Source organism: Eretmochelys imbricata, chromosome 6, assembly GCF_965152235.1.
Source record: "Eretmochelys imbricata isolate rEreImb1 chromosome 6, rEreImb1.hap1, whole genome shotgun sequence".
NCBI classification, from domain to species: domain Eukaryota; kingdom Metazoa; phylum Chordata; order Testudines; family Cheloniidae; genus Eretmochelys; species Eretmochelys imbricata.
In genome coordinates this window covers 40,278,221-40,293,723 of record NC_135577.1, presented here as the reverse complement: position 1 = coordinate 40,293,723, position 15,503 = coordinate 40,278,221, and positions in this window count along the sequence as shown.

Sequence of the window (15,503 nt, the reverse complement as noted above, 5' to 3'; positions counted from 1 at the left end):
TCATCACTCTAATGTCTTTAGAAAACTAGTCACCTCACTTAATGCAACACATGCCGTTATCTATGGGAAATTGCAGTGCTTCGAAGCAAGAGATGAGCAGTGCAAAGATGATTGTTTTGACAGAACCCTACAAAATATCCTATATCTTTGGTAGGTTTTGCATAAGGAGTGTATTTCTTTATAGTCAATATGAAAACTAACTTTAAAAAAATCTCTGGATCAGTTATAGTAAAAATAGCCTTAACTTCCTTTTCAGAAGGGTCAAATGTAAGAGGAAATAAGTTTGTAAAAACAGATTTGTAAGCTATTCTAAGCTTGTTCACTTTGTTGGACGCTGTTGTGGGCCAAATTCTGCTATCACTCATATTTACACCAGTGCAACCCATTGACTTCAGTGGAGTTGCTTTGGATTGATGTACCAGTTAAAATGAGATTTATTGACATAAATCACAGATGAATTTACAAATCAGTGACCAGGCTAATCCCACAGTGAGGTGGTAGGATTTACAGGTGTAAAAGGAAAGCAGCATACACTCAGATCACAAATCCAAGCTTCACAATTAACACCTGGTCCTTGTGGTACATTGCCTGTTGCATTAAGAACCTTTGGGAAGCAATATAATGTAACAAATCATAAGCAACATAAACAGATGCTACACATCATAAAAGAAATAGGATGCATCTGGAAAAAGGAGCTAAATAAATAAATAAATTTTAGCAGACTGGGTATTTCTAATTAGCCCCAGATAGTTCATTTTCATGGATAAGTTCCTATCTGCATAATTTAGATGTGTAAAGCTTTCATGCTAGCTCAAGATGGGTGTTCTTCATCTTTATTGCCAGCAGATGTCTCTCTTGAATATTGCATGGCATCGTAGTTGATACACTTAATTCAGATTTAAGGTCAAGCTGCAGATCTTGCTGCCCTGAGTGCCTTTGTCTAGCTAGTTCCCAGTTAGTTGAAATTCTCTTCTGGATTGTGGAGCAGTGTGGCTGTACATATAGAAATTTAGAAACAAAGTAATATAACAGTAAAAGTAATCAAGAATAAATACAGGTTTCAGCTGTGTTAATCTGTATCCGCAAAAAGAAAAGGAGGACTTGTGGCACCTTAGAGACTAACAAATTTATTTGAGCATAAGCTTTCGTGAGCTACAGCTCACTTCATCGGATGCATGCATTTTCCACTGCATGCATCCAGTGAAGTGAGTTGTAGCTCACAAAAGCTTATGATCAAATAAATTTGTTAGTCTCTAAGGTGCCACAAGTTCTCCTTTTATTTTTTTCAAGAATAAATAGAGCCTCATGATCAAAATGTGCCTCAGTTTTAGAATAAACTGGAATAATGAGAGGAAGTACTGCAGGAAGGACAGTTTGAAAGAAATGTGGTTTGATTGTGAAGAAAAACTTTGGAGGGCTCCAACCAGGCCCGTGTAATCCTTTTAACAAAAATCTCTTGTTAGCTAAAGTTTATAGACTGTTCAGTTGGTACAGTCATGATACTGCAAATTACTGAAGCACCATTTTGGGTCCTATTCAGCAGTCCATACTCTGCATTTTAATGTCAGAATTTCCTCGATAAGGACAGCAAGAATGGGCCTTTAGTGGCTTTACTGAAGCACCAAATAAAAACATGATAGAAGTAATGCAAAACATTCCTAGCTAGCTCACAGTTTTACTGTCTATTACAATAGATGCCGAATTTTAACATATTCTTAAAAATGTGTTTAAATATATCTTGTGCTCAAGATTAAGTGATTTTTAGATACTAAGCTCTTTGGGGCAGGGTTCTGTGTTGGTAGAGTGCCCAGCACAATGGAGCCCTGATCCATGAATGAGGATCCTAGATACTACTATAGTCTGTCTAAATAATAATTATTAATAATAAATAGATGTTATAGTCTAGTAGGTCTCAACCTTTTCTGTACTATGACCCAATGTTATAACAGAAAAGAGTTTCGGGCTCAATTCTCCTAGCCACTAAGACAGGTGGGAAGGTCACAACTTGTCTAAACTTGTTCGCAACTTCTCTTGGGTCATGACCCCAGGTTAGCAACTCTTTATATAGACTAATTTAAATATTATCTTCTTCTAAAGCTCAGCCTCCTCTCTAGATTTCTTTGTGTGTTTTTTTTTTTCCTTTGATTGGGAAGGACGGTGCAGTGGAGCAACATCAAAGAAGGTGCTTGTTGGAGAAAAGAACAAAGGAGTTGTGGAGGGAGGTAGAATTGGTAGATTTTTCTGAGCAGGTGAGTGGAAGGTGATGAGATCTAGGCAGAAGCAGACATGCTCAGTACCTTGGAAGCAATGATGATGAGTTTGCAATTGATTTGGAGTCAGTGAAGGAACTGCTATAGGGGCGTGATATGGCTGGAACAGGAGCCGAGGAAAATGTGTTTGGTGATGGCCATGTTGGTGTACTGGAGAGAGTGAGGCCATGCTAGAAAGTCAAGAGAGTAGGTTAGTTGTCATGGTGGGAGATTATGAAATAAGGTTTGGCTAATAGGGACAGATACAGATGCATTTGGGATATGTTACAAAGGTAGAAACAACAGAATGTAGAAATGACCTGAATATGAGGGGTAAAAGATAATAGGCTTAGGAAATGGGTGGGGGAGAGGTTGTTGAACGGTGGAAATGGGAGACCTGGAGGAGTTCTAGTTTTAACTTGTTGAGTTGTTATGCTAAGCAAGGATTTGCAAGTCTAGTCCTTAATACATACAGCATCAGTGAAAGGCATTGTACATATTAAGGACTAGACTTGGGAGCTGGCGGCAACCACTGGGTGCACAGCTCCCAGAATAATGGTTGTGGGGCAGGAAAAGTTAGGCCACCAATAGTAGGTTAAACCTCCACTCTTATGAAGAGTGCTGAGAGATCTTTAACATCCACACAAATCAAACCAGATCTAATTTTTAACCACACTGAGCCTGAGCCTACCCTGGTTTCAACAGGAGCTATGGCTGAGTAAGGAGAGCATGGGTGAGCCAAATGGCTTTAAAGCTGATCGTAGATTCACAATACTACAGAGAAACTCTGGGCTTGTGCACAGCAAAATTCTCTAAAGAGAAATAAACTTGGCCAGACCCTTGGCTTGATTCTAGCTGCTCTGGGCCACCCTGGAACTTCTGTCAATCTCAGTATTCCCCATTGTCAGGGGGATGCCCAGCTGGAGCTACCATAATGTGTGTCTGTCACTCCCTCTAACAATCTCCAGTGCAAGCGACATGGCTGGGGGAAAGGAGACCTGGCCAAACCATGCAATATGTTGATCCCCAATTGCCAGAATGGCAACTGGTCTAATTTAGCTTCGAGGCTGCTTTTAGTTACACTAAGGGCAGAGCTGGCTCAAGGATTAGTTTTCCATAAAGCCATCTTTTCCTTCTCCTCAGATGTGCTGAGCAATTCTCAGCTGGAGCAGAGGATCTAGCCTCTTGTCAGGTGTTAGTATTTAGCTTGAGCTGCAAAGTAGTACTTTTTATTTTAAAAAAATATACACTTCTGGAAAATTGCTCCTCACTGAATCGCTGGAGAATCATGCTATGTATTTTTCAAAAACTTTTACTATAAATCCTTTTAAGAAACCACAACACATTTCCAAAATTATACTTTAGAAATACACTCCTAGAAATAAACTCTTTCACTGGCCTTTGTATTACTTTTCAAGTTTTTAGTTTCCTTTGTGTAAAGCTGTTTCTCTTTGATTCAGAGTTTCTCTCTTCAGGAAATCTCTATCTAATATCACCAGCTTCCACATATGCCAGTGGAACATGCTGTGTGGTTTCTGGGGCCATAACGCCTATAAAAGTTATAGTCAAAACTGAACAGTTCTTCATGTAAGAACAAAGGGGGTTCTTGATGAAATTAGCCACTGCCAAATTTGCAGCAAAGAAAAGGAAAACCAAGCCATACTGTCCCCTATATTCCCAAGTTTGAAACATGTATCTTTATGAGTTTGGACTTGTAAATTGGTGGAGACTTTCCAAACAGCCTTAAGGAATTTGGAAGTCCAATTACCATTAAAATTAACAGGATCTGAATGCCCTGTTCCCCTAGGTGGCTTTGAAAATCTCACCCACAGAGTTTCATTTGCTGCATTCTAACCTCTAAGAGGGGAGGGTTATGTTTGTCCCTCACCCCCTTAGAAACAACAGAATTTGTTTCCCTATTCCAGTAAATCCACCAGTTCATGGAGGCCAGAACCATCTCCTTGGAGTCTGTGTGTCTCTGCATTGTCTCGGGCCTGCCAGGAAGTGCCTCACTTTCTATGCTTCCGAAGACGACTACTCCAGCTGCTGCCCCCAGAAGTCTTTGCCCACAGGATGTTGCAGAGGGGGAAGGTGGTTAAACTGCTGATCAGAAGGTCAGTGTTGGGGAAAGGGTAGAGAGTGGGACAGAGATCATCCTTTTTCCCAATCTCCATATGGTGGAGTTCCAGTTTCTCTAAAGTCAAGGGAAGGGAATGATGAGGTTGTGGAGATAACACTCCCATATTCCGTGGTCCCAATCTGAGCTCGACTGATGTTTCTCTGTATTGTTCACCCATGGATGGAAGCAGTATAGATCAAAATGCACAGATAGCAGGGAATGTAATACTGCCAGACTTGATGGAGTAATGGTCTAATCTGGTACAATCCCATGTCCCACTGGTGTCAGTGGGAGTCCTGCATCTGGTATGAGTGCAGAATATGTTCCACAATTGTTTCTTTACTACTGTACAGTTTAACACGTCCCAAAAAATGTTAGTTAAACTGGTACTAGATATTTTAAAGTCAGACATATAGGAAAAAAATCCACTTCACAGAATCACAGAATATCAGGGTTGGAAGGGACCCCTGAAGGTCATCTAGTCCAACCCCCTGCTCAAAGCAGGACCAATTCCCAGTTAAATCATCCCAGCCAGGGCTTTGTCAAGCCTGACCTTAAAAACCTCTAAGGAAGGAGATTCTACCACCTCCCTAGGTAACGCATTCCAGTGTTTCACCACCCTCTTAGTGAAAAAGTTTTTCCTAATATCCAATCTAAACCTCCCCCACTGCAACTTGAGACCATTACTCCTCGTTCTGTCATCTGCTACCATTGAGAACCGTCTAGAGCCATCCTCTTTGGAACCCCCTTTCAGGTAGTTGAAAGCAGCTATCAAATCCCCCCTCACTCTTCTCTTCTGCAGGCTAAACAATCCCAGCTCCCTCAGCCTCTCCTCATAAGTCATGTGTTCTAGACCCCTAATCATTTTTGTTGCCCTTCGCTGGACTCTCTCCAATTTATCCACATCCTTCTTGTAGTGTGGGGCCCAAAACTGGACACAGTACTCCAGATGAGGCCTCACCAATGTCGAATAGAGGGGAACGATCACGTCCCTCGATCTGCTCGCTATGCCCCTACTTATACATCCCAAAATGCCATTGGCCTTCTTGGCAACAAGGGCACACTGCTGACTCATATCCAGCTTATCGTCCACTGTCACCCCTAGGTCCTTTTCTGCAGAACTGCTGCCTAGCCATTTGGTCCCTAGTCTGTAGCGGTGCATTGGATTCTTCCATCCTAAGTGCAGGACCCTGCACTTATCCTTATTGAACCTCATCAGATTTCTTTTGGCCCAATCCTCCAATTTGTCTAGGTCCTTCTGTATCCTATCCCTCCCCTCCAGCGTATCTACCACTCCTCCCAGTTTAGTATCATCTGCAAATTTGCTGAGAGTGCAATCCACACCATCCTCCAGATCATTTATGAAGATATTGAACAAAACCGGCCCCAGGACCAACCCTTGGGGCACTCCACTTGAGACCGGCTGCCAGCTAGACATGGAGCCATTGATCACTACCCGTTGAGCCCGACAATCTAGCCAGCTTTCTACCCACCTTATAGTGCATTCATCCAGCCCATACTTCCTTAACTTGCTGACAAGAATACTGTGGGAGACCATGTCAAAAGCTTTGCTAAAGTCAAGAAACAATACATCCACTGCTTTCCCTTCATCCACAGAACCAGTAATATCATAAAAGGCGATTAGATTAGTCAGGCATGACCTTCCCTTGGTGAATCCATGCTGGCTGTTCCTGATCATTTTCCTCTCATGCAAGTGCGTCAGGATTGATTCTTTGAGGACCTGCTCCATGATTTTTCCAGGGACTGAGGTGAGGCTGACTGGCCTGTAGTTCCCAGGATCCTCCTTCTTCCCTTTTTTAAAGATGGGCACTACATTAGCCTTTTTCCACTCATCCAGGACCTCGCCCGATCGCCATGAGTTTTCAAAGATAATGGCCAATGGCTCTGCAATCACAGCCGCCAATTCCTTCAGCACTCTCGGATGCAACTCGTCCGGCCCCATGGACTTGTGCACGTCCAGCTTTTCTAAATAGTCCCTAACCACCTCTATCTCCACAGAGGGCTGGCCATCTCTTCCCCATTTTGTGATGCCCAGCGCAGCAGTCTGGGAGCTGACCTTGTTAGTGAAAACAGAGGCAAAAAAAGCATTGAGTACATTAGCTTTTTCCACATCCTCTGTCACTAGGTTGCCTCCCTCATTCAGTAAGGGGCCCACACTTTCCTTGGCTTTCTTTTTGTTGCCAACATACCTGAAAAAACCCTTCTTGTTACTCTTGACATCTCTCGCTAGCTGCAGCTCCAGGTGCGATTTGGCCCTCCTGATTTCATTCCTACATGCCCGAGCAATATTTTTATACTCTTCCCTGGTCATATGTCCAACCTTCCACTTCTTGTAAGCTTCTTTTTTATGTTTAAGATCCGCTAGGATTTCACAATTAAGCCAAGCTGGTCGCCTGCCATATTTACTATTCTTTCGACTCATCGGGATGGTTTGTCCCTTTAACCTCAACAGGGATTCCTTGAAATACAGCCAGCTCTCCTGGACTCCTTTCCCCTTCAAGTTAGTCCCCCAGGGGATCCTGGCCATCCGTTCCCTGAGGGAGTCGAAGTCTGCTTTCCTGAAGTCCAGGGTCCGTATCCTGCTGCTTACCTTTCTTCCCTGCGTCAGGATCCTGAACTTAAGGTCTTGATCTTCCTGATGGTTCCTACCTTCTCTCTTTTTCTTTAATGATTTCTTTAGAATGACTTTAAAGCATGATTTTTTTAAAAGGATTCTCAGAAGTCTCTTCATTACATTCAAGCCTTTTGGAAATTCTTAGGACTAAAGGATCCTTGAAAGCTTTTCCACTAGGGCAATATTAAATTTAACCACAGATACCTGTATATAATCCTTTTCTAATTTTTTATCCGTTAAAAATATATTAACACTGAGTGAGTGCTCTATTAATGGGCAACATGCTTAAAGAAAAGTTCGTAACATTAAGAACACTTGGGCAGTAGAATACCCAAGTAGAATACCCAAATACCTTCATAGGGAAGGTAGTTAAAGCATTATCATAGCCAACACAAGCAGATTAATTATTATTAATATTTATGTATCCATTTACATAATGACACTGCTGGCCTTGCTGCTTTAGTTTAATTTTAATGGGAATGAGGCAATGAGTAGTGCTGCAAAGTTCAGAATTGGGTCTGAGCCCAAGCTGTCTTCTTTGGCATGTTTCCCTCCCCATGGAAATATCTGAATATCAGGGATTCTTGTGAAAATCACTATGGCGTATAAGCTCTCCTTCCTGCAGACAAAGGCACAGAAGGACAAAACTCACCTCTACAGTTGCATGGCCTCCATAAGAACAGCCATACTGGGTAAAACCAATGGTCCCTCTAGCCCAGTATCCTGTCTTCCGACAGTGGCCAATTCTAGATGCTTCAGAATCCATGAATAGAACCGGGCAATAATTGGGTGATCCATTTCTTGTCATCCAGTTCCAGCTTTTGACTGTCCGAGGTTCAGAGAGACTCAGAGCATGGGGTTGTGTCCCTGACAATCTTGGCTAATAGGTTCATGGAGAATAGGTCCATCAATGACTATCTAATTCTTTTTTGACCCAGGTTATACTTTTGGCCTTAAAAACATCCTCTGATGAATTCTATAGGTTGATTGTGCATTGTGTGAAGAAATTAATTTATTTTTCACCATTTATGCTGTCTATCTTTTGCATGTCACGCACCTTGGAAGATGAAAGTAGATCAATCCGTTTAATTTATTGTTTTACTTTCTGATTCACATGCATTGACGTGATATATTGTGGTTTCCAATGCCACAGAGGAGTTTTTAAATTAAAGTAAATGACAGACAAAAACACCCTAACATTTTCTGATAGAAAATAAATACATAAAAATCATTTAAGATGTTCCTAGAGTGTTACAACTAGAAAAATCTTGTATACAACACCTAAATTTTGCCTTTACACAATTTGATGATATCATTCTAAAACATAATATTAAGACTGATGCAAGACAACAGGAGGCAGGAAATTCCAAATTAGGAATGACATTGTCTGGGTTTTTATTCAGATAGTGGCGTGAGTTAAAGGCACCATCAAACTAGACTTGAACTCTTTTTGGCTTTTGAGGACCTGTATCTCACTGCTAATGTTATTTAAATGCAGTTTTTGTCTGTGATTAGAAACATTGTATGACATTGTGTTTCAATAGCTATTGCAATAATACTCTAACTGTCAAACTAATACATTTATAATGTAGTATGCAGTCACAAACTGCCTCAATTTGTAATTATTCTACTTGACTTCCATTACCATTTGTAGGTTAAAATACCAGAAACTGCTGGTTCAAAAACCTCTTTTAAAGGTGACACTAAAATTGATTTGATGTTTGAAAAATTGTACAAGTAAATACAACAGCTATGAGTGCTTGAAAACACAATTACATGTTTAAAAAAGCAATTACTTGTATATTTCACTTTGAAGATCACAGCACAAATGTGAGTTATTCCAGTAGTTGTGTTTGGTAGAAACTACACAGGGAAGCATATCTTTTCTTTTCTCTGTCTAGTGCGAAAGAAAGTAGTAGTTGTGATCTTGAAAGACTATTCAGGGTGGAAAAAAGAATTTTGATCACCTGCTGCACTGGCCATTAACTTTCTTAAAATATCCAGTACTTCATCTTTCACATGTATAATAGGTGTGTGAGAGACAGCAAGGCAAAGTGAACTGCAAAGTTCGTCAATATATGGATGACTCATCTCTGTGTGTCCATTTCACTGGATTTGGATGGTGCAGTTGCAGCATTCCTAGTATTTGGTATTTAACTATGATTGGGGCTTGGATGAGAGCTGGTGTTTAAGCCTAATTCTGGATAATTCTGAGGTAGTGTTGCTAGTTTGGAAACAGGAGGAAATGATGAAGGTAATCTGTGATCCCTCACTTGAGGGAGTTTGTCTTCCTTTTGTTGTCCAGATATGGATCTTGGGCTTTTGTTGGGTCCTAAGATGCTTCTGGATGTCCAGATAGAAAACTCATGAACATTTTTCCTTTCTCATCTGTGCTTCGCTGTATGGCTGCTTCCAACCTCACAGGTCTGCTTTTGCCATAGTTATCCTTATCTTTGCCACTGCAAGACTAAATTTCTGTAATGCTTCGGACTGCTACATCTGAAGACCACTTGAAACCTTCCGTAGCACAGTGTGTTTGTGCGCATAATTCCTTCTTGATGATTCTTATATGGATTACAACTGGTCTTCAGAAACTGCACTGATTTCCAGGTTGATACCAGGTATACTTCAAGATGTCAGCTATGATTTATAAAACATTGTTAGTCTGGGTCCTGCATATGTAAGAGACCATCACTCTCTTGTGTTTTACTCCTAGCTGTTGAGATCAACTAAAATAGTTAAGCTCAGGCTCTCGAGATATGTTTGTTTGCAGACAGGACATTCTAAATAAAGGGCTCTTAGCCTTGACTCTAGGATAAGTATCCTTGATCCAGTCTGATTTTGCTGGAATTTGTTGACCTTCAAGGGCTTTCCCATAATCCATACCTCACTAAACAACATCAGTACTGAAACAGGGATAACCTGGCTTTTTGCCTAAAAAGATCCTGAACCTATAGCTGATTCAGAATATACGAAGTTGCAATATCCAAATGTTAGTATTATGTTACTCCATGAGAACCAAAAGAAAAAGATAGTGCCAGTCCCTCTCACCTGTTTTTATGTTTGTTTGAAAATCACAATAGAAATCTTCTGCAACAACAACCCTCCTCCTCCTCCTTGTAAATATGCCCGATAGCCACACACTGTCTTGTAGAAGCTTAAGTCATGTAGAAGTATGTCCGTCAAACATTTTGAATGCATCACCTGTTCATTTTGTTGAGATCAGTGTTCCGTCTTAATACATTTCTTACCAAGCTCTGTAGCTTGGTAATTAAGTCAGGATGCCTGGATCTGATCCCTGCATAGGAAGAAGACCCATAAAGCATTTTATTCAAGGATCAATGTGGAGATGGGAGTAGGCTGTAGCATTGTCAGGTCGGGGAGTCAGCACCGCCACAAACACCTTGGGTTGGGTGCAGGGAGGAAGTCCATAGGGCAAGTTTGATCTGAGCTCAGTGTAGCCTTAATCCACAACTGATTGGAATCCTTTGCCATCAGACATCACTTAGGGCACAAACAAGGCTCTGCCACCCCTGGCTGTCTTGGGATGCTCTTTGTATATCCTTTGTGTTAAGTCCTATCAGTTTTTCCCTCTGAGTACTGTTTGGTGGAGGGGTTCTTTTCATGGGCCTGTGATGCTTCTTTGGGCACCCAGGTCTGCGAATAAACCTGTTGTCGCCCTCTTCCAGGTTGAAGGAGTGTTGCCTGTGCCAAAACTGGGTGTTAGCTCCCTAACACAACCAGCCTGTCAGCCACTAAAGCGCTCTCCCTGGTCTGTACCAACTTGCTGGTTGATAATAGATGTACCACAGTCCCTGAGTCCTTCAAAGTCTGGCATCTAGCCCGTGATCACTGGATACCCACAGAAATCCCAGATACTCTGTTCCTAAAGGAACAATGTTTCCCAGTGTTATCTTACACCATAGCTCCTGTATCACGCACAGCATTTGAGTTCAATTATAATAAAAGGAAATTTATTTGAGAGATGAGATTCAAATAGGAAAAGTATGAGTGATGGAAAGAAATGGTTACATACAAAAATCAGAAAATGCAAACTAGGGCCTACACTTATTGATAGTTACCCATCCTATCTAATCCCTTCTCTAATAGAGAAAATAGATTCTTACCCCAAAGTTTGGTCTTTTGCAGCATTTGCTAGCCCTTAGGAGCCAGGACCCAAACTTTCATAAAGCACCCCGCACTGTTCCAAGATACCTCCTCAGTGAATGGATCCTGAACCTCTTTCTCCACCTTTTGATACACTGAATCGGTCTTCAGTCTTTATTCCCAGACAGGGCAATCCACTTACTGTCCTTTTCATTCCTTTTCATTTCCAAGTGGTTTCAATGTTTCTAGTTTGTCTTTGATGGGTCTTCACTGACTTTTCTGTGTTAATGCAAAGATAGACAATTGAGCAATACATTATATAATGGGGTAGCCAGGTTGGGGGACAATTCCCTCCCGCTTGAATGACCCATCACCAGAACATGAGAGTACCTGATGACTTGCTTTTACATCAAGACCACAAGGGCATAATTTTCAATGTAGTTACATTTTTCCTTAAATCTCTCCTGTACACACATCTCACAATGAGTATGATTATCAATAAATTACTAGCTTTCAGTAGATATCTCACATGCTACCCTTTCTAGATACATACCATGAAAGTGATGTAGTAGGTGTAGTGAGTTTGTCAGGTCTGAGACAGGAGTTGTTTGTAAAGAACAGTGAACCTTTTGCCAGGTGTCACAGGGCCTCTTTTTCATGTTTCTCCACGGCAGATGCTCTGGCTTTATTTTCTGGATAACCATGGAGATGAGTATTTGAACTCCGAAGACTCCAGCGTTTGTTAATAATCATTGCATTTAATACCTAGTATTTTCACTTGCTTTCAAAGGCATTTTGGTGTCTGGTGGATTTTCAGTGGCCTACATACTTGATAATGTAAACAATATTTTTTTGCTTACAGACTAGGTGATCCAAGCATTACTTCTCCTACTCAGACAGGATGCAATGGCACCCCCATAGTACATAATCAGAACGAGGGGTAGGGGGAGGAAGATGTGAATGAGATTGTACAGGATGTGATCTTTCTTGTAAGGAAATTTTCTACTACACAGTCAAGGCCACAACATGTGAAAATCTGACTAAATGTGGCATAGTTCAGGAGGGTGGGTGGGTGGGAACAACTATCAGAGTTTTGCATAACTTCAGTTTCATAATCAGTGGTTTGTTTAGCTCTACTATTTAACTCAGTTTGCAGCTTTGAGAACTTTCTGTGGCTTCTCCCTGCTGCCTTAGCTCCACTCCAGGATTTCATAAATAATGCCTGGAATACACTCTTCTTCATACAAGGTACCCCCAATTTCATGTATTGATTTATAAGGTGTCTTCTGTTGGAGGGCTTTTGCAGAGTATTTAGAACTATTTTAATACAAGAGAAACTCAAAACTTCAAATATAAGCTTTGATGGAAGGAAAACTATAAAATAAGGATATGTTTAAAAAAATGGCCCGTACAATTTTGTCCCTGGTCTTTTGTTATCAGAATGGCTTCCAAACCAGAGAGAATTTGCAGTCTCTAGTACTTTGAGAACTACAGGCTGTAAATGATCCATAATAAACAAACATTTATGGTCAGTCCTGACAGTTTCACATTTAGAAGAAACTCTTTTGAGTGTGGAGAATGAACATTGCCTGTTTGATCTAATATTTTATTGCATAGCTGCCTGTCTCCCTTTTCTTGTGGTGATATTAAGAGCAATTAAGTTTTACTGATATTCTCATCTATCCCACTATGCCCTTTAAAAAACAAAACACTGAAGGTGGCTAACAGATTGCACATGAAGTGCACTGATTGAGACGAACAGGTTTATTTCCCTGGACTGAAGATCAAGTCAAGCAGGGGATATACCCAAAAGAGTGTTTTAAAACAAAACAGTGAAAACTCTGTTTTTGTTGTGCTTTGCTAAATCAGACAGGTGAAACTCTCTTTTTGGAAGTTTGCCAAACATGCTTCTTTCTCAGCCTGAAGCATTATACAGTAGCTGCTGTTAATAAACAGATGTTTACTGCACTGGAGAATGTACCACTGCTGTGAGTGGTGGTGTTCCCTGTATGCGCATTGAGAGAGACTACAAATGCTGTAGTCAGTTTAATTACCTTGGGTGGTAAATGTCCATCTTTAAATGGTGTCCAGTCTACTTTGAGAGGTAGTATGATCTAATAGATAAGGCGCTGGCCTGCAAGTTAGGCAACCTGGGTTCTGGTTTCACCACTAACCCACTGGGCAAGTCACTTTGACTGTTTCCCCTCCCACCTGTGGTGACCAGATGTCCTGATTTTATAGGGACAGTCCTGATTTTGGGGTCTTTTTCTTATATAGGCTCCTATTACCCCCGGACCCTCTGTCCTGATTTCTCACATTTGCTGTCTGGTCACCCTAGGCCTATCCATCTACTGAGTTAGAAAGCTCTTTGGGGAAGTTGCTTATGAGTCTGTACAGTTCGAAGAACACGTTGGCTCCAATCTCAGCTGGGACACTAGACACAACAATAATAATACAATTCTGTTCTCATTTTGACAAATATAATTTGGGAGAGCAAGTTGTGTTTTTTAGCTTCTGTTTAAAAGAAAAATATCCTCTTCCTCCCTCCTGCCCAAAATCAAATACGTTTAATAGGAATAAAAAAATTGAACTTCTGGAAAATGCATGTTTGGCCATTCTATAAATAAACATGTGAATGTATTAGTAACAGTCTTAGATATTTGTAAGGGGACTGTTGCCCCCTTACTAACACTTAGTGGGGGTGTTTTTGTTGCTAGCTCCCAGTACTAAAAGGGCGAAGGGTCGATGGGGAATCGGGACCCTGAGACTGTCAGTCCCCAGGAACAATGGGGAGAGGCCAATGCTCTAGGTCAGCCTGAATGACAGGGCGGACAGGCGAGGCAGGAGGGGTCCCATCCTCTGTGTGAGCTGGAATTGCCTGGGTCAGACAGAGTGGGGCTGAGCTGAGGAGAAAGCAGGGGCCCCAGCTGAGCTGGGAGCAGAGCTGCAGCCCCAAAGCCAGAGGCAGAGCCCAGAGAGAGCAGACTTGCCCTGGGAGGAGAGCTGCAGCAACCAGAGCCAGAGGGGCCAGAAAAGCAGCCCAGGAAGCAGGTCAGTGGTGGGAGCAGAGTCACAGGAGCAGCCTGCAGAGCAGACCTGTGCTGGGAGGAGAGCTGTAGCAACCAGAGCCACAGGGGCTAGAGAAGCAGCCCAGGGAGCTGGAGGCAGAGCAGCAGCCATGTTGAGGCAGAGTGGAGCTGGAGCTGGGCTGGGGCAGTCTGGAGCCGGGTGTGGTGAGCAGCTGGAGAGAGCGAGTGGGATGTTGGGCAGTGGGCCCAGCACAGGCAGACGCCTCAGCCAGGAGGCTCTGCAGGCCAGACTCGGAGGGGGATTGGTAACCCTGACAGGGCGGGGGCAATGCTGGGAAGAAGGGCCCTGCCACCAGAGCCTGAGAGCGTGTGGCCACCACGAGAGCGAGTGTCCAACCCACAGCATCCCTGCAGCACAGCCAGAGCCTGAGAAGGAGGCCTGGGACGTACAAGGAACAGACTGTGAACTGCCCTGACATTCCAGAGACGCTGTTTGTGATGTTCCCTGCCACAGAGCGGGGTGATGTGTTTCCTTTAATCTTTCCCATTTTCCTTTACGCTTTTTAAAATTAATTGTTGATTAAATAACTTGCATTTTCTTTAAATTGTATGTAATGATCAGTGGGTCAGAGAAGTGCCCAGTGCAGAGAGAGTACCCCGGAGTGGGGACACCCTAGCCCCTGTATTAAGTGACCATAGCAAGGTTGGGGGTTGAGCCCCCCAGGAATCCTGGGCCCAGCCTCGTTGGGGTTACGAGGAGTCTGCCAGACAGGAGAGTAGAAGGGGAGTCCTCAAGGGCAGGGAGGCCACTGGGTAAAAGTAGTGGGAGCGAGGACTCAGATCCTTTCGCTAGCCCACTTCACCAGGGTAGTGCAGAAACCTGGAAAGTTCCCCACAATAGCGGGACTATTCCCCCGCTTACATATTGATCACAGCTAGCACTTACAGCACTATTGGGGCCAAATTATTTAGCCTGCTCTCGCAGTGCCTGGGAATGGAAACTAGAGAGATCTTCCTAACCTGGATTCCTGCAGTGTAGGGGAATTCTCTGTGGGTACAAAGCTGTCATAGCCAGCTCCTATGACACTTTTTTCCTGCAGTTCCCAGCACAGCACCTGTTTTAGTAGCAGAGCCCACTGTGCTCCAGTATGCCCCAGTTGATAGGTGACTCTTTGGTGCCATTATCAGATTGGGGAAAGGCTGGAGCCACTTGAGAATAAGGGAGACCTAATCGGCGCCATGGTGGGAACCCGACTCTGACTTGGCTGCATCTAGTGGAGAGAAGACATCATAGAAAATCTGGGCCTTTTATCTTGGTGGGCTTTAGAAACATTAACTAAAGAAGCATCACAGCTGTGAGGTAT